The 21,836-nt window shown below is 38.8% G+C and overlaps 1 long non-coding RNA gene across 1 annotated transcript in view; it reads left to right on the forward strand.

Annotated features, from left to right (window-relative positions):
* The window catches only part of LOC122461034, a 38,714-nt gene extending 22,061 nt beyond the window's left edge, over window positions 1-16,653 (forward strand). Inside the window, exons 2-3 of the long non-coding RNA XR_006282720.1 lie at window positions 15,415-15,508; window positions 16,591-16,653. This is a non-coding gene — a long non-coding RNA (uncharacterized LOC122461034). The remainder of the gene's footprint in view (window positions 1-15,414; window positions 15,509-16,590) is intronic.
* The last annotated feature ends 5,183 nt before the right edge of the window (window positions 16,654-21,836 follow it).

Genomic DNA, 21,836 nt, shown 5'->3' on the forward strand with positions numbered 1-21,836 from the left:
AGAGGCAGGTCACTTGATGCTGCTGTTTACCTAGATCATGCTCTGTTGGCCTACCCCGGGCAGAAAATAGAACAGTGAATACCCAGAAATTCACAGACTGCAAGAAATATGCAGATATGTATCTCTGTATTTCCAAGGAAGGCAAAAACTTGTTGAAAGGAAGAATATAAATCGAGTATGTGCTGAATTAAGGTGGAGAAAACTAGCAGGAAATGTCCTCCTGACCCCAGAAGTGGCCAGATGTGATCTCTGGGATAGTCCACGTGAACACAGTGTTGAGCAATAAAATGAGACAGTGAAATATGGTACAATAGCATCTTTCAAAAACAAAAGTCATTCACTGAGGATGTTATATAGTAGTCGGATAACCAGCAAAAAGAAAACGAGTACTTGTGGCACCTTAGAGATTAACAAATTTATTTGAGCATAAGCTTTCATGAGCTACAGCTCACTTCATCGGATGCATTCAGTGGAAAATACAGTGGGGAGATTTATATACACACACACAGAGAACATGAAACAATGGGTTTTATCATACACACTGTAAGGAGAGTGATCACTTAAGATGAGCTATTACCAGCAGGTGGGGGGGGGGGAGGAAGAAAACCTTTTGTGGTGATAATCAAGGTGGGCCATTTCCAGCAGTTGATAAAAACATCTGAGGAACAGTGGGGGGGTGGGAGGAAATAACATGGGGAAATAGTTTTACTTTGTGTAATGACCCATCCACTCCCAGTCTCTACAAGCCTAAGTTAATTGTATCCAGTTTGCAAATTAATTCCAATTCAGCAGTCTCTCGTTGGAGTCTGTTTCTGAAGTTTTTTTGTTGAAGAATAGCCACTCTCAGGTCTGTAATCGAGTGAGCAGAGAGATTGAAGTGTTTTCCAACTGGTTTTTTAATGTTATAATGCTTGACGTCTGATTTGTGTCCATTTATTCTTTTACATAGAGACTGTCCAGTTTGACCAATGTACATGGCAGAGGGGCATTGCTGGCACATGATGGCATATATCACATTGGTAGATGCACAGGTGAATGAGCCTCTGATAGTGTGGCTGATGTGATTAGGCCCTATGATGGTGTCCCCTGAATAGATATGTGGACAGTGTTGGCAACAGGCTTTGTTGCAAGGATAGGTTCCTGGGTTAGTGGTTCTGTTGTGTGGTGTGTGGTTGCTGGTGAATATTTGCTTCAGGTTGGGGGGCTGTCTGTAAGCAAGGACTGGCCTGTCTCCCAAGATCTGTGAGAGTGATGGGTCATCCTTCAGGATAGATTGTAGATCCTTGATGATGCGTTGGAGAGGTTTTAGTTGGGGGCTGAAGGTGATGGCTAGTGGCGTTCTGTTATTTTCTTTGTTGGGCCTGTCCTGTAGTAGGTGACTTCTGGGTACTCTTCTGGCTCTGTCAATCTGTTTTTTCACTTCAGCAGGTGGGTATTGTAGTTGTAAGAATGCTTGATAGAGATCTTGTAGGTGTTTGTCTCTGTCTGAGGGGTTGGAGCAAATGCGGTTATATCGTAGAGCTTGGCTGTAGACAATGGATCTTGTGGTGTGATCTGGGTGAAAGATGGAGGCATGTAGGTAGGAATAGTGGTCAGAAGGTTTCCGGTATAGGGTAGTTTTTATGTGACCATCGCTTATTAGCACCGTAGTGTTCAGGAAGTGGATCTCTTGTGTGGACTGGTCCAGGCTGAGGTTGATGGTGGAATGGAAATTGTTGAAATCATGGTGGAATTCCTCAAGAGCTTCTTCTCCATGGGTCCAGATGATGAAGATATCATCAATGTAGCACAAGTAAAGTAGGGGCATAAGGGAACAAGAGCTGAGGAAGCATTTTTCTAAGTCAGCCATAAAAATGTTGGCATACTGTGGGGCCATGCGGGTACCCATTGCAGTGCCGCTGATTTGAAGGTATACGTTGTCCCCAGATGTGAAATAGTTATGGGTGAGAACAAAGTTACAAAGTTCAGCCACTAGGTTAGCTGTGACATTATTGGGGATATTGTTCCTGATGGCTTGTAGTCCATCTTTGTGTGGAATGTTGGTGTAGAGGGCTTCTACATCCATAGTGGCTAGGATGGTGTTTTCAGGAAGATCACCGATGGATTGTAGTTTCCTCAGGAAGTCAGTGGTATCTTGAAGATAGCTGGGAGTGATGGTAGCGTAGGGAGTTTACATAGCTAGACAATCCTGCTGTCAGGGTGCCAATGCCTGAGATGATGGGGCATCCAGGATTTCCAGGTTTATGGATCTTGGGTAGCAGATAGAATACCCCAGGTCAGGGTTCCAGGGGTGTGTTTGTGCGGATTTGTTCTTGTGCTTTTTCAGGGAATTTCTTGAGCAAATGCTGTAGTTTCTTTTGGCAACCCTCAGTGGGATCAGAGGATAATGGCTTGTAGAAAGTGGTGTTGGAGAGCTGCCTAGTAGCCTCTTATTCATATTCCGACCTATTCATAATGACGACAGATCTCCTTTGTCAGCCTTTTTGATTATGATGTCAGAGTTGTTTCTGGCAACTGTGTTCTGCATGGCTGAGGTTATGGGGCAAATGATGCTACTTTTCCACAATTTCAGCCCATGCACGTCGGCGGAAGCACTCTCTGTAGAAGTCCAGTATGTTGTTTTGACCTTCAGGAGGAGTCCACCAGAATCCTTCTTTTTGTAGTGTTGGTAGGAAGGTCTCTGTGGGTTAGTATGTTGTTCAGAGTCGTGTTGGAAATATTCCTTGAGTCGGAGACATCAAAAATCTACTGGCTGTAGAATGACTGTGCCTAATAGGGTACAAAATGTGAGCGAGGCCAAACAGCAAAAATTAAGATGTTTGTACACCAATGCGAGGAGTCTAGGTAACAAAATGGAGGAACTAGAGCTACTGGTGCAGGAAGTGAAACCAGATATTATAGGGATAACAGAAACATGGTGGAATAGTAGTCATGACTGGACTACAGGTATTGAAGGGTATGTGCTGTTTAGGAAAGACAGAAACAAAGGTAAAGGGGGTGGAGTAGCATTGTATATCAACGATGAGTTAGAATGTAAAGAAATAAGAAGCGATGCAATGGATAAGACAGAGTCCGTCTGGGCAAAAATTACATTGGGGAAGAAAACTAGTAAAGCCTCTCCTACGATAGTGCTTGGGGTGTGCTATAGACCTCCGGGATCTAATTTGGATATGGATAGAGCCCTTTTTAATCTCTTTAATAAAGTAAATACTAATGGAAACTGCGTGATCATGGGAGACTTTAACTTCCCAGATATAGACTGGAGGACCAGTGCTAGTAATAATAATAGGGCTCAGATTTTCCTAGATGCGATAGCTGATGGATTCCTTCATCAAGTAGTTGCTGAACCGACTAGAGGGGATGCCATTTTAGATTTAATTTTGGTGAGTAGCGAGGACCTCATAGAAGAAATGGTTGTAGGGGACAATCTTGGCTCAAGTGATCATGAGCTAATTCAGTTCAAACTAAATGGAAGGATTAACAAAAATAAATCTGCAACTAGGGTTTTTGATTTCAAAAGGGCTGACTTTCAAAAATTAAGGAAATTAGTTAGGGAAGTGGATTGGACTGAAGAACTTATGGATCTAAAGGTAGTTGAGGCCTGGGATTACTTTAAATCAAAACTGCAGAAGCTATCGGAAGCCTGTATCCCAAGAAAGGGGAAAAAATTCATAGGAAGGAGTTGTAGACCAAGCTGGATGAGCAAGCATCTTAGAGAGGTGATTATGAAGAAGCAGAAAGCATACAGGGAGTGGAAGATGGGAGGGATCAGCAAGGAAAGCTACCTAATTGAGGTCAGAAGATGTAGGGATAAAGTCAGAGAGGCTAAAAGTCGAGTAGAGTTGGACCTTGCAAAGGGAATTAAAACCAATAGTAAAAGGTTCTATAGCCATATAAATAAGAAGAAAACTAAGAAGGAAGAAGTGGGGCCGCTTAACACTGAGGATGGAGCGGAGGTTAAAGATAATCTAGGCATGGCCCAATATCTAAACAAATACTTTGCCTCAGTCTTTAATAAGGCTAAAGAGGATCTTGGGGATAATGGTAGCATGACAAATGGGAAGGAGGATATAGAGGTAGATATTACCATATCAGAGGTAGAAGCGAAACTGAAACAGCTTAATGGGACTAAATCGGGGGGCCCAGATAATCTTCATCCAAGAATATTAAAGGAATTGGCACCTGAAATTGCAAGCCCATTAGCAAGAATTTTTAATGAATCTGTAAACTCAGGAATAGTACCGAATGATTGGAGAATTGCTAATATAGTTCCTATTTTTAGGAAAGGAAAAAAAAGTGATCCGGGTAACTACAGGCCAGTTAGTTTGACATCTGTAGTATGCAAGGTCCTGGAAAAAATTTTGAAGGAGAAATTAGTTAAGGACATTGAAGTCAATGGTAAATGGGACAAAATACAACATGGTTTTACAAAAGGTAGATCGTGCCAAACCAACCTAATCTCCTTTTTTGAAAAAGTAACAGATTTTTTAGATAAAGGAAATGCAGTGGATCTAATTTACCTAGATTTCAGTAAGGCATTTGATACCGTGCCACATGGGGAATTATTAGTTAAATTGGAGAAGATGGGGATCAATATGAACATCAGAAGGTGGATAAGGAATTGGTTAAAGGGGAGACTGCAACGGGTCCTACTGAAAGGCGAACTGTCAGGTTGGAGGGAGGTTACCAGTGGAGTTCCTCAGGGATCGGTTTTGGGACCAATCTTATTTAATCTTTTTGTTACTGACCTTGGCACAAAAAGTGGGAGTGTGCTAATAAAGTTTGCAGATGATACAAAGCTGGGAGGTATTGCCAATTCGGAGAAGGATCGGGATATTATACAGGAGGATCTGGATGACCTTGTAAACTGGAGTAATAGTAATAGGATGAAATTTAATAGTGAGAAGTGTAAGGTTATGCATTTAGGGATTAATAACAAGAATTTTAGTTATAAGTTGGGGACGCATCAATTAGAAGTAACGGAAGAGGAGAAGGACCTTGGAGTATTGGTTGATCATAGGATGACTATGAGCTGCCAATGTGATATGGCTGTGAAAAAAGCTAATGCGGTTTTGGGATGCATCAGGAGAGGCATTTCCAGTAGGGATAAGGAGGTTTTAGTACCGTTATACAAGGCACTGGTGAGACCTCACCTAGAATACTGTGTGCAGTTCTGGTCTCCCATGTTTAAAAAGGATGAATTCAAACTGGAGCAGGTACAGAGAAGGGCTACTAGGATGATCCGAGGAATGGAAAACTTGTCTTATGAAAGGAGACTTAAGGAGCTTGGCTTGTTTAGCCTAACTAAAAGAAGGTTGAGGGGAGATATGATTGCTCTCTATAAATATATCAGAGGGATAAATATAGGAGAGGGAGAGGAATTATTTCAGCTCAGCACCAATGTGGACACAAGAACAAATGGGTATAAACTGGCCACCAGGAAGTTTAGACTTGAAATCAGACGAAGGTTTTAACCATCAGAGGAGTGAAGTTTTGGAATAACCTTCCAAGGGAAGCAGTGGGGGCAAAAGATCTATCTGGTTTTAAGATTCTACTCGAAAAGTTTATGGAGGAGATGGTATGATGGGATAATGTGATTTTGGTAAGTAATTGATCTTTAAATATTCAGGGTAAATAGGCCAAATCCCCTGAGATGGGATATTAGATGGATGGGATCTGATTTACTATAGAAAACTCTTTCCTGGGTATCTGGCTGGTGAATCTTGCCCATGTGCTCAGGGTTTGGCTGATTGCCATGTTTGGGGTCGGGAGGGAGTTTTCCTCCAGGGCAGATTGGAGAGGCCCTGGAGGTTTTTCGCCTTCCTCTGTAGCATGGGGCATGGTTGACTGGAGGGAGGCTTCTCTGCTCCTTGAAGTTTTGAACCATGATTTGAGGACTTCAATAGCTGAGACATGGGTGAGGTTTTTCATAGGAGTGGTGGGTGACATTCTGTGGCCTGCGCTGTGCAGGAGGTCGGACTAGATGATCAGAGTGGTCCCTTCTGACCTTAGTATCTATGAATCTATGAATCTATGAAAAATAGGATTCTAGGTCACCACAGAACTGTATCATGTTCGTGGGGGTGGAGGGGCAAAAGGAGAGGCCCCAAGATATGACAGATTCTTCTGCTGGGCTAAGAGTATATAGTTGGATAGATTAACAATATTGCTGGATGGGTTAAGGGAACCACTGTTGTGGCCCCTTGTGGCATGTAATTGTTTAGATAGTTTAGTGTCCTTTTTCTTTTGTAAAGAAGCAAAGTGTGTGTTGTAAATGGCTTGTCTAGTTTTTGTAAATTCCAGCCACGAGGAAGTTTGTGTGGAAGGTTGTTTTTTTATGAGAGTATCCAGTTTTGAGAGCTCATTCTTAATCTTTCCCTGTTTGTTGTAGAGGATGTTGATCAGGTGGTTCCGCAGTTTCTTTGAGAGCGTGTGGCACAAGCTGTCAGCATAGTCTGTGTGGTATGTAGATTGTAATGGATTTTTTTACCTTCAGTCCTTTTGGTATGATGTCCATCTGTTTGCATTTGGAAAGGAAGATGATGTCTGTCTGTATCTGTACGAGTTTTTTCATGAAGTTGATAGATTTCCACTCCATACGGCTAAATTCAGTGCCTTGCATAATGACAGGTTTCAGAGTAGCAGCCGTGTTAGTCTGTTTTCGCAAAAAGAAAATGAATACTTGTGGTACCTTAGAGACTAACAAATTTATTTGAGAATAAGCTTTCGTGAGCTACAGCTCACTTCATCGGATGCATTCAGTGGAAAATACAGTGGGGAGATTTATATACACACACAGAGAACATGAAACAATGGGTTTTATCATACACACTGTAAGAAGAGTGATCACTTAAGATGAGCTATTACCAGCAGGTAGGGGATGGGGAAGGAAGAAAACCTTTTGTGGTGATAATCAAGGTGGGCCATTTCCAGCAGTTGATAAGAAGTCTGAGGAACAGTCGGAGGTTGGGGGGGGGGAAATAACATGGGGAAATAGTTTTACTTTGTGTAATGACCCAGCCACTCCCAGTCTCTATTCAAGCCTAAGTTAATTGTATCCAGTTTGCAAATTAATTCCAATTCAGCAGTCTCTCATTGGAGTCTGTTTTTGAAGTTTTTTTGTTGAAGAATAGCCACTCTCAGGTCTGTAATCGAGTGACCAGAGAGATTGAAGTGTTCTCCGACTGTTTTTTAAATGTTATAATTCTTGACGTCTGATTTGTGTCCATTCATTCTTTTACGTAGAGACTGTCCATTTTGACCAATGTACATGGCAGAGGGTCATTGCTGGCACATGATGGCATATATCACATTGGTAGATGCGCAGGTGAACGAGCCTCTGATAGTGTGGCTGATGTGATTAGTGTGGCTGATGTGATTAGATAACCAGCAGTGACTTTCTACAGAACAGTGTGATCATGGAAGTACTGACAAACTCAAAATATGAAGGTCAGTTAGGGGAACATAAGAATGGCCATACTGGGGCAGACTGATGGTTCATCTAGCCCAGTATTCCATCTTCTGACAGTGGCCAATGCCAGGTGCTTCAGAGGGAATGAATAGAACAGGCAATCATCAAGTGATCCATCCCTTGTCGTCCACTCCCAGCTTCTGGCAGTAAGAGGCTAGGGACACCCAGAGCATGGGGTTGCATCCCTGACCATATCGGCCCAAAGTGGAACCTCCATGGGCAGAGACCAAAGAGAAAATGTATTTACCCGGTTGATCCTCTTATTTGTCACAATCGTGATACTTGTTCCCCAACAATTTGGGCTGTACAATACCAGGGCCAGACCTGGGTAAATCTGATTGGCTAACTGCCTGACTGATAGATATAGGTCCAATACACATCTGCAACCTATGCCCCTAATCAGTTGTGGGCATTAAAATGGCAACTCTCCGAGGGCTACAATATTGTACCAAATCCTGAGGAGAACATTTTGGTTTTGAAATGTAAGAAGAAAAGTGCAATTTTATGTGGTCTGACATATAAAGAACCCCAAATTATTAATGACAGGTTTCAGAGTAGCAGCCGTGTTAGTCTGTATTCGCAAAAAGAAAAGGAGTACTTGTGGCACCTTAGAGACTAACAAATTTATTAGAGCATAAGCTTTCGTGAGCTACAGCTCACTTCATCCTCTGATATTCTTGTTAACTGCTGGAATTAGCCTACCTTGCTTGTCACCATGAAAGGTTTTCCTCCTTTCCCCCCCCGCTGCTGGTGATGGCTTATCTTAAGTGATCACTCTCCTTACAGTGTGTATGATAAACCCATTGTTTCATGTTCTCTGTGTGTGTATATAAATCTCTCCTCTGTTTTTTCCACCAAATGCATCCGATGAAGTGAGCTGTAGCTCACGAAAGCTTATGCTCTAATAAATTTGTTAGTCTCTAAGGTGCCACAAGTACTCCTTTTCTTTTTCCAAATTATTAAAAGATTCTTATAGAAAACATGGGCAAGTCCTGGTTAAATTTAGAGAATGTCTACGGTATTTGTTAAGGGTTAAATATTGGTCTCTTTCACAAATCCAGACACAACTCTTGCATAAGGGATCTTTGCAGGGGTTACAAGGCACAGGGTTTTTTTTCCTCAACCCTAGCACACCCATATCAGCATTCCAAGGCTGGCACTTGTGCTCACACTGGTAGCAGTGTGGGTTGGCTGCTTGCTCTGCATAGTCTCACACCCAGTGGTCATGCCCCTGCCTTGCCTCCAAATCCCCTGTGAAGGCTGCTGTGGAGAGAACCACCTCACATTTTTGTCCACAGTATATGGTGTGCAGAGCCCATCTGCATTTACCTCCATGGCTTATCCCCATGGTATTGCACCTTTTCAACTGGTTAGGATGCTTTACACTTATGTTGTGGAATAGAGGCACATTCTTCATTAGAGATTTTAAAAATCGCTTGACCAGTTGTGCAAAATTTCTTATCGTATTTCAAGATAGTAGTCCAAATTCTTCACATGCAGCCTAGATTGTATGGGTTGGGCTGTTAGGAACTGTATCTTTCTCACTCTGTGTTTATCACCATTTGCACCAATGGCACTATATTAAAATGTTTAAGAGCAATTAATTATAATTAATCCTGGTGTAACTACATTGATTTAAATAGTTACTTCAGGCCCAATATGTTGTCACTCATTGCATTTCTAGTGACTTTGGGTTTTTTAAACATTATTTTTTATAAATTAATTTGGCTTGCAAAGCTAAACTTTTGAACTGAGGCTTCCCAAAGTGTAACCCCACCCTTATTTCTCTGGAAACATTTATGATCAGAGTGACAGAGGATGTTTACAGTAATACAAAACAACCATCAGAACCATGGTGACTGGAGGACAGTAACACTTTCTAAATACTGTGTTTGTTTAAAAATATATTGCATATGGTGGACAATATTATAGAATAAATATATAAAGCATGTGTACAATAAGGGGCATGCAAATGTGCTTTCATTTTTTATTTTGCTAACTGGTATGCAAGGTTCTAAAAAGGATGTATTTTTAAAGAACATACTATAGCTTTACAGTATTAGATCCCAGTGTACATATTTGCTAACAGTCCCCCCAAAACAAACCCCAATCCCACCACTACTGTATCCATACCAGTGAAAAATCTGCCAGAAAGTAGCTACTTGATATTCCTTTTTATTACTACTGTAGCTGCCTCATTTTTTCTAGTCAAAATAAAAGAAAATCACAGGATCCTTAAAAGAATAGGTGACAGCAAGTAGTTACTGAGAAATGCACATCCCTGGCTCTTAACTCTGTAGCATCCATCCAGATGGCAGATTGGAAGCTGGGATCTTCAGGGTGGTGACAAATACATGGGTAATACATTCAGTTTGCCTAACTGTAAAAGTGAATTCACTATTCCTCTTTGATAGTAGACCTGACATGTCAGATGAGAAGAATCTCTGGAAGAACCTGCCAAAGCAGCAACACAAATAAATGTCAGATACAAGTGCTGCTTGATGTAGAATTACAAACATTGTACCTATCATCGATTCAAATTTAGTTGATATGTAAAGTCTGGGTTATTGTTACATCAGGCAAACAGTAACCTTGGAAAGCTAACTGGTATGGTTATACAAAAAAAGTGTTTAGACAGAGTAGTCTCTAGTGACTTCATCCAGTAACACAGCTCTAGCTATTGTTTTCTTATGGTGAAAGCAAAGATCTTGAATTTATATTCACAATGTATAGTGTTTAATATGCAGTGTTTAACTGTCGGGATCCAACTATAAACCCTGCACACCCCAAACTCATTGTCAATCATTTGAATTTTGTACAAACAACATCATTGATCTCCGGCTTTTGCTGAGGGGTACAAGATGTAACTTGGGAAGGTGATGATGCAAAGATGGCTTCTGTTGGCCTTTGCATTCCCTGGATCATGGGCTGACTGTGTGCTGGGATGGTCCCCTGGTGGGTAAATTATGTTGACTGATAATGACCCGAGTGAGCTCATACAGCAGCTAAGAATTGCTGGGGTGCAGGGAAAACCCTAGCCTTGTCTCCTACAGTGAGTGAGCGGGGAAGGCATGGGAGCCATTAAGCCAGGTCTACGACATCAGCAGATCTCCCTATGGTGAGGTGATCAAGCCAAGACCAGAAAAGTTGACTCTAGAATTTCTTGAGCAGTCCCAATGTAACTGTGGATCAGGATCTTTCTCTTTCAGTTTCTAGTGCTTGGAAGAACACTGTGAATAGGGAACCATCAGCTTTCCTTACTCAAATGAGATGAACAGGTTTTAGTCCAAAATATTCCTGCACTGCTTGCTTTGAGTGAAATACCCTGCTTTATATTGCAAAAATGTCAAAACAGACAATCCTTTTTCCTGGTATCTTTGCATGTCTTTATGACATGACTAGCAGCACTGGTTCCCCCTCTAGTATGCTCAGGAAGATGCAGGCGGAGAAAGCCTTTACATCATAGTGTTAATGGTAATTGCAGGTTACACTCCTACAATTACTCAAAATTCTTATTTTTTTACTACTTTGTTCTATAGCAATAATTTAAAGTGATACATGTGGAACTTATTTTTGAATATAGTTTCTATACTTCTCAGGGAATATCACTTTTATAGTCAAAATTTATTCAACAGACATGTGCAAGTATGATAGCATAAAGAAGCATAAAATAAATTAAAATCTATTAGTTTAAATAGACAAAATTAAAAGACAGTTATATTTTTTCTGTTTGTTTCCAAAACATCTATCCATTCTATGCTCTTAACATGACCTGTAACAATCACTCATTTGTTATTCCTTTTTACTTTTCTTTTTGCTCATTTGTAATTAATATGTTATTACTCTTCAAAATAGTATATGGAAAGGACAAACAATAGAAAATATTAGTCAGGCAGTTTACACTTAAAAAATCTGTAATGTAGGGATTAACTGCCAAGAGCCAATTTATAATACATATTTCACATAAAAAATAATCCAGTTGATATCTCCTTTATCCAGAGGGACTTCTATTTTGAGACCAGTTCTTCACAAGGTATAACAATTTCAAAGTCCTCGGACCAAATTCTGCTCTACATTACACAGGTTTAAAGATGAGAATATCCACTTATTTCAGTGGATTTAAACCAAACTAACTAGGAGCCAGAATCTGGCCTTGCATCCATAATATTTTTTTTTGCTCAAAATTAAAGCTCAACCAAGTGAGAAAAAGCTTTTTTTTTGTATTAAATTCTTATCTCCCCAATCTAAAAAAGCTTTTGTAGATCAGGCAGAGTTACAGTTTCATCCAGGTTCCTGTCAGGTTGTTCTATGTTACTACAGTCAAAACCCTGGGATTATTATATTTAGATCAACATATTGAAAAGTAATATAAAGACATCTAAATCTTAAATCTTTTTAGAGGTTATAGGTGAATAATGAGATTATCTGTAGATTTCTTTCATTGGCAAAGTTTTAACATTTCACTCTGTGTCTAAAGGTTATATCTATTATAGGTTTAGCATATCTGAAGACAGTATTTCAACAGCTCTGGTCTTACAATATTTAAGGGGCAACAAGGTTTCTTAATCACAAGTTTAGCTGTTAAGAAAGATTGATTCATTGCATACAATCTTGTACATTTTCTCCAGATAATATTGATGCTCAAATCATTTTATTTGTCATTGAGGAAGCTAATTATCTCATGATTTGATAACATAATCTTGTTTATATTAAGTAGATAGCAACAATTAACTTTGTTTTAACTGTAGTTATTTGAAATACAGTAGTGGTAATATCTGCCAGAAGCAAATAAACATATTAGCAGGAAATGCTTAAATGATCTGGATAACCCTATGAGCCAGCATAGCAGGTGGTAATATCCTGTTTTTAAATTACATTTCAGCAAGTGAACATAATAAATCCTCTTGTGTTATATATTTCGCTGGTAGCAACTTATACTCACATTATTCTATTTGACCTCATTACTGCTAATCATTATCACATTTTTAATAGCTGCCACAGTGAGTGAAACAGTTAATACAGTATTTCTTGCCGAAAGAGAGCCTGTCAGGTTATTGATGACAAATTAAAATTAATAAAGAAGATCTGTGTTGAATTTGAGGGAATGGAATAACTACGAGCATCCAGATGATTGGAAAGGCCTCTGGGGTACTCTGTGAAGAATAATGTTTTTGGTGTACGTGTATTGTCTTGAAAGGAAAGCTAAAACTGCCAAATCTCTGCTTTTGCCTGGAAGACTTCCTGAAATAGGAACTGTATTCTTTTGGCCCTCATCACATGTAATTTATCCCTCAGAGAGTTATTTCCTGTTCTGTACAGCTTAGCTGTGTGGTGTAATAATAGCATGTTCCTAAGGTTCTACAGTTTTATTTACCTCAGTAAGAACCTTTACAAGAGCAATCACTGGCGCATATTGCAGGAGTCCAGATGATATAGTAAATGAGTAAAAGTTCAATACAGCATTTCTCCAGTATATACAGTGAATCTGCTACTCAGGAAATAGAGCCTGTTACTATTTATTTAAAACTTTCTGTGGTGATATAATTTTCGTTTCAAATCATTCGTTTGTTAAGGATGGTAAAGCAATTATATACTGTCCAGGAATTCTCTGTCTCTGTAGTTTTATCTATACTAAAGTGAACTAGAGACTGGAATATAACTCACTTTATGAAATGTATACATACATTTACATATTTTATATGCTTTGTGTCTATTTTTAAATAGTAATGTTTATTAAAGGTGCACATTCTACAGGGAACTGGGTAGCTAACTGGAGACAGTCATTCACCAACTGGGACTATAGTTCAAGGCCATCTTGAGGTCCTGAATTAATTGAATATAGTGGTATTAGTTCAGTCCTTAGTAGACAGTAGTCCACATCACAAAATCACAAGACATAATTTTGACTGGAGGCATACCAAAGAAACTGAACTATCCCTTACCAAAAGAGAAAGTAGTCCTTGGAGGTCAACATTAGAGGTCATTGGTGGGTCAGAGTAGAGAAACTCCAACACTAGATCTGCCCTAAAAAGGAAAAAATAAACAAACATGTTCCAATTACAGTATGTAAGCAATTCATGCAGAATTTCTTTACACAAAGGGTTTTTAGAGTATGAACAAATTGGAGAACTCAGTAGCAGAAGTATGAGTTCATGGGAGTACTTGGATGAATTTTTGGAAAGAAAGGAATACAAGGTACAGCTATTAACTACTTTGGAGCAGTCAAGCTGCTAAACTACTATATATTGCATATATATTCCTAGGTGTGTAAGACGCAGTCCTGGTGGATCATACATTCTTAAGGTCCTTAATAGTCATGTATTTCTCTGGAACTAAACAGGTTATTTTAGTGTGTAAAGCCTAACCATAACAAGAGAGAAGTAATTGAAAAATAATCAGGCAGTTTTTTTAGACAGATATTGAAGTCAATATTATTAGCCTTGTTTCAAATTAAAGATCAGAATTAGCATCTGAATTTTAGGGAATTAGATCAGATCTGAAGCTTATAAACTTCGTCCAAAGGTTCAATAACAACAAAATAAATTGTGCTTTATGCATCTCTTACAAAGTCCCAAAGCACAGTAAATGACCATGGAATTAATATCATACATTTTAGAGGCTTACATCTGTACGTTGAAATGTAACCTTCCTTTCATATAGGATTAAGGGGATGTTAGAGACTTGAATAATTAAGATAAAATTTTGTGTACTTCACATGGTTGACAAATACCAGTCAAATTGCTCTCAATCCCTGAAAAGTAAAAATGAAAATATAAAAAATAAGAAATAAATTAAATTACAAACATTTTCCCACATGTATTTCACCTTTCCTCTCAGCTCAAGGGAATCATTCTTAAATTGTATTTCACTAGCAGACTATTTTTACCATTATTTTTAACTTAATCAGTATACCTTACACATCAGAGAGAAAGTACAAAGGTTAAATTTTACATTAAGAGCACATCACAACATGGTATGCAAATATCCCTATGCAAATATAAAACCACTAGAAGATAAATGTGTTATATTTTTAACCAGTTAACTATGACTGTGAAGTATGGTGTGAGATATTCAGTGGTTTCATTTTTATATCTTACTTGTAAATAATGCATAAAGTACATAGATGTTGTCAAAATATGATTAAGCTATTAGCTTTATAGTTTTCATAGTTAAGAATGTGTTCAGCATGTAGTTCATAATAACTCATTTCTAAATGGAGAGACCATTATAAACTATTTCTTGTTCAAGTGAATGTTATCATGTGACATAATGATTTTGCTTAAAACCACGTTAAATGAGGAGTAAAATTAAACAATATTGCATGAATTGTGTTTGACTAATTTTGTGTCACATTATATTAGCCAAGCTTTCAAAATATGTGTTAATGACAAATAGTGTAAGCCCCTAACATACTTTATGTCTGTAAAATCACCCTTAAGTAATTAGCTTTTAAAAGGTTCATTTTGTTTGCAGTTTTTGTAGCCAGTGGCTTTTTAGTGATTACTTTTGTCTACGAAACTAGACATGATAAAAAAAAGATATTTTACATACATCTTTGGGACTTATTGCCATATTGTGGAGGCATACTGTGTGCATTAAAACAATATCTAATAACCAATAAACTTTACAGTTTTGAGATAAACATTACTAAGGGCATATTTTTAATACTGATGTTGCATTTATATAAGCAGCATGCTGAAAAAGACTAACTATGCTTTTGATCAACAAAATTTGTTGTTTCTCTTAGGCTCTGATTTGTCAATTGCCAGTCACATAAAATGTACTATAATAGTATTTAATATTCAATGCTAAATTATTTTAATTCTCTAGCCAACTATACTTTTAAAATGCCATACTTTCCAACAATAGATTACTCCTAGGTTGTTTTTATTTTAAATAAATGCCACTGGAATTCCAAAATGTGTTGTTTTTATTCCTCGCAGGCAAATATGGTTATGCACCGAGCAAAATAGCTATTCAGGCTCAACTTTGTCAGGATAAGGATATATGAGAACTGCAACATTAAAACAGCGCAAGGTAAAATACGTACTGTTTACATTCATTGCTTGGAAATACTGTTTGACCTTTTGTTGGAGGAGCGGCAACCTTTCTGTAGTTAGAAAGACATTTTTCACAGGTCATACAAACAAATTTAAAGTGTTGCAAAACTCAAACAATACTTAATGTCATGCTTGGAGTAATGAATGTCCAAATCCTGCTAATTTTACTCACAGGAGTAGTCCCATTGGATCATATTCAGTTCTCAGCAGCTAAACTATGACTAAAGTATACTTTTGAATCTAAACTACCTGGCAGGGAGCACATAACTTGTGAAAGGTGGAGTATAATGTAGAGTAGCTGCAAAGCTGGTGTAAATCATGAAGGATGGTGCTAAATTTGCACACTGTGCCCAAAGCTGCTTCTAGAGACTCTTCTGAGGGTCCACTGAAAATGGAGCTGGTTCTGATGGCTCCAAGTGAGCCATCAGGGGATACAAAGGGTCCTCAATATTTCTTGCCAAATTGTCTCAATATGTGGGAGAAAAACAGGGAGAGAGAGAGAAACACAAAACCCTATAGCAATCTATATAATAAAGTACAGGGTTACTAGCCCATCATAAAGATGTCCAAATACATCCAGAGATTTCACCCCATCCCACCCGTTTGCATCCCAACATATCTTCCTTTTAGCTCAGGGGTTGTGTGCTCTCGTGATTCGAGTTGGAGTGGGAGGGGAGGGAGGAACTGGGAGTCAGAACTCCTAGGTTTAGCTTTCGTATTCAGGAATGTAAATCCTTCCCTTGCAGCTGCGATGGTACACAGATGCCTGACACTGCAGGGACTCCATTAGGACAGTTCAAAAGATTTAAGCCGCAGCAGTACTCTGGCAGCTGAGTTTCTGTTGCTGCATCCTGTTGCATCTCTGACTATGTTCCATCAGGACTGCAACTACACTTGCCCAGAGCTGGTTTAATGTGCCTGCTGCTCCCAACCCTGCTGTGAGTATAGCTTGGGCAGCTGGCACACAGAGCCAGAACTGAAAGCAGAGTTGGGAGAGTGGCAGGAGCTTGGCTTAAAGTTAGCTGTCTCCTGAATCAGTTGCAGAACCTTGCTTTGTAGATTAAAGAAGAGACAGAATCATGAGGAGGAGCCCATCTAAAAGCAGGGGCAAAGAATCATAAGGTGAGGGATGATCATTTGGGATCAGGGGAATCTGGGGTGATGAGGTGAGAGGGAGTAGAGTTTGAAAGGCGAAAGAGAGATATTGGGAAGGAACTAGCAGTGAGTAGGAGGAAAAGAGGGAAGACAAAACCATAGAAAGATAAATTCCTCAACAGCAACAGGAGAAAGAGAACAAATTACAGAGTCAGATGGCACGAGCTCAGAACTCTAGCAGGTGCCATTTTTAAAAAGAAAAAACTGAGATAGACTTGTGAATACAGAGAGAAAATAACAACTGATATTGCCTTCAGTGAGACCCTGCATGGGTATAGCAGTCCGTCCATGTGCTAAATTGTAGGATTGGAGTCTGAGGCCCTGATCCTGCAAATATTTGTGCATATGAAAGGGTGCCTGCATGGGAGGTGGTTTGGCAAGAGTGTAGTAGACAACCCCTTGTCTTTCCTACAGTGATGGGTCTCCAAAAAAAGTTCAGCAAATTCAAACAGCAACTGATCCTGCACCACTGATGTCAATAGGAATGTTGCCACTGTGAGTTATTTTCCAAATTTTAATTAATATCACTGGGATTTTTTCTGTAATACCATTTCCGGGTGATTTTCATTGTGTTTGATGTTTAAGCCTTATTTGCATATTTATTTGGTTTGATGTCACTGTTTAGGAATCCTATGTAAATTAAAATATAGCTTAATTTGGAATATAATCATGTTACAGCATTTTGGGAAAGTGCAATCCCAAATTTACTGTATAGCAGCTAAACCACTTAATGTAGATGTATGGACAAAATAAATATATAGCATGTTGCCAGTAAAAGAGAACTGTCCTCTAATATTAAAATAGATTTCAAATAGATTTAACTTTTTCAACAAGATAGCCAATATTTAAATTTCCTCTCTTCTATCTTTGTTTATAGTATTATTGCTGTAATATCAAATTCATACTATCCTGTATCACTGGGATTTAAATTCACTAATTACATAAGGTCATCATAATAATGAATTAGTTTGTTAATCTCTAATAAACTAAAACAGGATGTTTTGATTGTGGAATTATAGAATTATTTTAATGGACAACTGTTATTAATGGAGATTTGCAGCCACTCCGTGTGTCTTATTTAACTTCAGTATGCTTTGGTTCATAGTACCTGTTGCTAAGTGCGGAAAGTACAGGGCTTGTCAGGATCACAAACCTACCTCAGTGTAGCCTTGATTTTACAATGTGCTCCATGTGGTCAGATTCCTTAGCCTGCACAGAAGTTAGTGCCACATGAGTGCAGGAGTCCATCTGCATGTTACTCAACACAAGATCAGGGCTTATGACTGTTTCTAAAGCATATGACGGTAATAGTGGGTTTATTTCCCATTCCCCCAACACACACATGCTTTTAGCTTCCATAATTTTGGTTCTGGTCCTAGACTGGACCAACATGGTAAGAGCCACATAAGTACCTAGACAGATAGATTGAAAGCTTCCATTGAGAGGCCTTAAAATAATAGTCTTGTTGTGTAATTTTGAAAAACATACAATCAGAAGAAACTAGAAGGTTTATCTGTGAGATGATATATTTTTCTTGAAAATGAAATCACATGGTTTTTTAAAGCTATTTTTAATAATATTCTAGGCCTAAATCTGGCTTGGTTTACACATATGAGTAGTTCCATGCCAAACTGCTGGCATAAGTGAACTAGATGAATTTGGTCTGATATGTAGAAATCCTGGTTGGCACAATAATTAGTATTAGTGAATACAGTATATTATTCTTTAACTGCTACGTGAGTTTCTGATCTTAGTGTTTGAATGACTGATTCATGGTCTTGTTATATTTTGGTTGTGGCACAAAGCTACTCTTTACTTGCCAAACAGATGAGCTATTTGGAAAAGTTCTCTGTGGTCTTTCTTATTGTTTTTCAGTCAGTCAAAATTTTGCTTTGGTGCATCCATATCAAATAAAACTAAGCACCTTATACTTGCTGGAAGTAGTTTTCTGTCCTTTCCGGTGGTTGGACAGGCTGGCAATGAAATAAGGACAACAGATTGGAGTGGGGAAAAGGTGCAGACGAAGGAAGTGCTGGGATTTCTAGTGCTCCTGTGCTCAACTCCTTTGACAAAATCTTCACGCTACCCACCCTACCCTTATGACATAGAAAGCTACAGCTTTATCTAAAGCATTTTCCCTCTGGACAGTTGTCAGAACAAAGACTATAGACTTTGCATATAATTTATACTCTTGTATATGAGGACCTTGTCACATCTTAATGTTGAACCTCACCAGAGAGAAGACCTCTTAAGCACTCTGTATTCTGCAGAGTGCTCTGCATTTGGGTGGGAAAATCCGAAGTGCTCAGCAGCTCTACCTTCTCCCTCCCCCATGTGCATGCTTTGTATTTGCTGCCCAGCCACTACTCTGGTTCTGGCTGCAATCGCTGCATCCTTTTCCTGACAGTATCAGTTTTTCTGGGGTTCTCTTCCCCCAGAGAATAAAAGTGTATTTTTTAGTAATTTATCACTCAGCTAAACCTGAATGTGTATGTAATGGGAAAAGGAAAAGGAAAAGGCACTTCCCTAGCCTGAGGACTTTCTCCCTGCCCAAAATCAAAAGCCTGCTGCAAACAATGGAGGTTTTACAGCTAGCTTCTGAAAAAAGGCTGCAAGAATCTTTTGGAAAGTGTTAGGTAACCTTAAAATAGGGGTAACTACCTGCTATCCTTATAATGAAAATTGAGTCTCATGTAATCTCATGACTCCAGAAACTGATGCTTTAAGTATAACATGAATTATTATTAAACTCGTGATAAAACCATGAAAGGTGGCAACTCTTCACTTTGCGACACTAGCACTACTCTGGCTTCTAGCCTTGTGCAGTCCTCTGTGCCATACCTCCCCTTTGGACATCCTCGTAAGGCTGTGCAAAATCTGCACCCACAGATATATCCTTTCCAATGGTGTATCATCACAGTTGTATGTAAGCATGGGAAAAAGTGACTACTACCAATTTGGGCCCTTGGTTCTACCTTTGGAGGTCTCCGCTACACATTTAGGGTCAAATTTTCATTTCAGAGTAATTCATTCACCCTCATTTCCCACCTATAATAGGTAATTAGACATTTCACTCCTAATATTTAAACCTGCAATTCTGTGCAGCTGCAACCACTTGCAGGTGCCAAATTGTATTTGCAAAATCAAAGGCCAGTGGTAAGAATCTGAAATGTTATGTTTAGAAGATTGAGAGGTATGCAGAAAGCATAATGTTCAGAGGCCTTACTGGTATGGATAGTGTAAATGATGTGCTGCCCATATTGGCATACCTTATTTGAGTACCCTTGGCATGAAATAGAATCAAGAACTGGTCTCTTCATGATAAGGGAGAAATTCTGTGGCAGTCTTTGCAGATAGGAGGCAGGATGGTCTGGTGGTTAGGAAGGGAAGGGGTACTTCAGCCTTTAGGATACCGCCCTGGCACCTCCAGCATAGTGGAGTTACAAAGGTAACATAAAGCGCCCTCTAACCCAGACCCTATTCTGAGCTCAGCTCTGCAGTGGTGCAGTGATGAATTCGGTCCTCAGTCCATAAGGTTATTTTTACTTGGCATGGGGGATATTAATTCCAGGAGTGTGTTACCTACACATGCTGTTGGGGTAAGAAAAGAGATGGGTACTGTTTGTATGTATTAGTACAATTCCCATATTTAATGTTGATTTGTCATGTGTAAATGACATTATCCAGTATATTGGACACAATGGTGTTCAATATATTATTTTAACGATGTAGGGGGAAGTGTGTGGGCAGATGTGAGTCTTATGCAACTTGTTTTAAGGCACAGCAAAGCTACTTCTTAACTACACAACTTTAGGTTAATGTACCCTCTTGATAAAGATGTTAGATATCTAGTGCGTTGGAGTGTAACAAACATCCTGTTCATAGTAAGAAAACAAATGATCCCAATCCTAGTAGCTGAAGGGTTAATTATATATCCTGTTCAAAAAGTGTTTTTATAGTTGAAAGAAATCAGTTTCTTGTGTTACAGTGCTAGTATTGACTACAAAGAGTCAATAGAATTACTCTATCAACACAATCTTTTCATTGAGTTGAAGCTGTACTCACTTCATCTGAGGCACATCTCTCTGTGAACTCCCATGCTCAGATAATGTCAGTACATCTAACCAATTATGTAGTTCTGTTTATTCAAGAGGTTCATTTAAGTTCACTCTAAGTTTGAATGTATTTGAAAAGATAAAGATGGAGCATACTAAATAGAGAATTAATACTCACTGTCCTCTGGAAAATAGTGTACCATTATTATCTTCTGAACAAGTAGGCCAAAGTACAGCATACTCTACTGCACTACAAAAACTTGAATCCACAATTGGTTGTGCTGCAAAACATACCTGAGAATACTCAAATATGACCAAAATCTCTTAGTTCTAAAACTGTGACCTAGTAAATATCTGGGTTTACAGTAACCCATGGGTTTATAGGGTTTACAGTAACATGTCAAATGTTTTTTGCCGTTGTGGTTTATAGCTGGCAAGGCAACAGGCTACATTTCAGAATTTTAAAAAAATAATTAGACATTCATTGCAATGTCATGGAAAACCAAACCCTCTGAATAAGGTCACTATTCTTTATACAAAATTCAAACTGGACTGAAAGTTTCTCTGTGGTATGGTTTGATTTGAGTTTATTTGTTACTTTCGAGGATAGGGGTTGCTGTTACTTGTCCAATATAAAAAAAAAGTTGCACTAGACTATTTTATCTCTGTAACTGAAATCATAGGCTATTTTAACTAGAGATGTACATGAACCAATATTCCAGGCTTGAACAATCCCAAACTTTAAGGAAGTTTGGATTCAGATCTGGATTTAAAATGTCACAACTGGGCTGAGACAACTTTGTGGCTCTGAACATCCTCTGGCTTGGGGAATAATCTGTATCTGTATATTTGGGCTATCTCTAGTTACAGTTTCAACATTTTGGACTTTCTCCAGAGTCTAGTTTGCTCACGGATTGTTAGGTTATGGATTTTTTTGGACCAGGCAGCCATGAGGGCAGCTTTCTATTCAAAGGGAAAATAATGCTAGATTCACAGTTAATCATCTCTCCCAGACTGGCAGATTTCAGAAACATTATTGTATTGTAGACTAACGTGTTGACTCCTGACTAATATACCAGGTTAGTCCAGCAAAGA

The sequence above is a fragment of the Dermochelys coriacea genome, chromosome 7, assembly GCF_009764565.3.
Source record: "Dermochelys coriacea isolate rDerCor1 chromosome 7, rDerCor1.pri.v4, whole genome shotgun sequence".
In the NCBI taxonomy this organism is placed as follows: domain Eukaryota; kingdom Metazoa; phylum Chordata; order Testudines; family Dermochelyidae; genus Dermochelys; species Dermochelys coriacea.